Consider the following 1,139-nt stretch of genomic DNA (forward strand, 5'->3'; position numbering starts at 1 on the left):
CCACAATGGTCCATTTCATGGACAAAGACTTCATGTCTGCATCAACACACAAAAGTCATTAAAACGAGTCAGTGACTATTCCTCTTGTTTTAGTTTTCATACTCCGCCCTTAAAACACTTCTGGAATTTATTTCCGTCTCCAAATTTAATGGCGAGAGAACACAAAGGATGGAAACAGAATCTCCAGTCAATTCCAAAACTGGAATGTGGAACTCTTTCCTGTGTTTCATGGAATCGTCAGGCTGGCATGAACTGCACTGCTCTCAGAGGTTTATATCTGCCCCATCGTAACTCTTGTCATGAGTTTGACATGAAGCAGCTCACTGTTTCTTTTGTGGTTAGTAAATAGATTAAGTCGTTTTTCCTTTTGAATTTTAGTTTGAGGAAAAAATATGAGATTTAAACCATGATATGCAAGATGTGTGTTTTTATGAGTAACCTATATTTAAAGAGGCCATCTTATGCCCTTTTACAAAGTCTTGATTTTGTTTTTTGGTGTACCAGAATAGGTTTTCATGGCTGAATGTTCCAAAAACACATTTTTTTTTTGTGTGTTTTTTTTTTTTTTTTACATTGTTGCAGTACCTCTCTTCCCAGTCTATCAGTAACGCTCTTTTTTTGTTCCGGTCTCTATGAAAAGCGTGTTGTGCTCTGATTGGTTGGATAGACCAGTATGTTCTGATTGGTCAAACGTTTGAGCGTGTTTCAGAAATGTCATGCCCCTTACCATAGCCGTGAGTTTCAACACATTAAAGCAACTCAACCAGGCCCTGCCCACATCTGCATTGGGTAGGAATTATTTAAATGAGGAATATTGTGATGTGTACGTTTCTGGAAGAAAACTCAAGACTACTTTCGAATGAGTTCAGAAACAGTGCTTACTGATTTAGAGAATAACTTCCTATGGATTGGACTTTGTGCTTTGTAACTTAGCAGACCTTTTTCATGCTCAAACAGCAACATTGCACTTTAAAGAAATTTCAAAATGTAAAAAAGCATAATGCTGCAGGCCCTCTTTAAAACATGACTGTCTACATTAAACTGTGCAATATGACTGACTGATAATTTATTTATTTTTTATTTATTTTTTACGGAAAAGATTAAACATATCTGTTTTTCTCTCTTCAAGGTTTCAAATA

The sequence above is a fragment of the Leuciscus leuciscus genome, assembly GCF_965113295.1.
Source record: "Leuciscus leuciscus genome assembly, chromosome: 21".
NCBI lineage: Eukaryota > Metazoa > Chordata > Actinopteri > Cypriniformes > Leuciscidae > Leuciscus > Leuciscus leuciscus.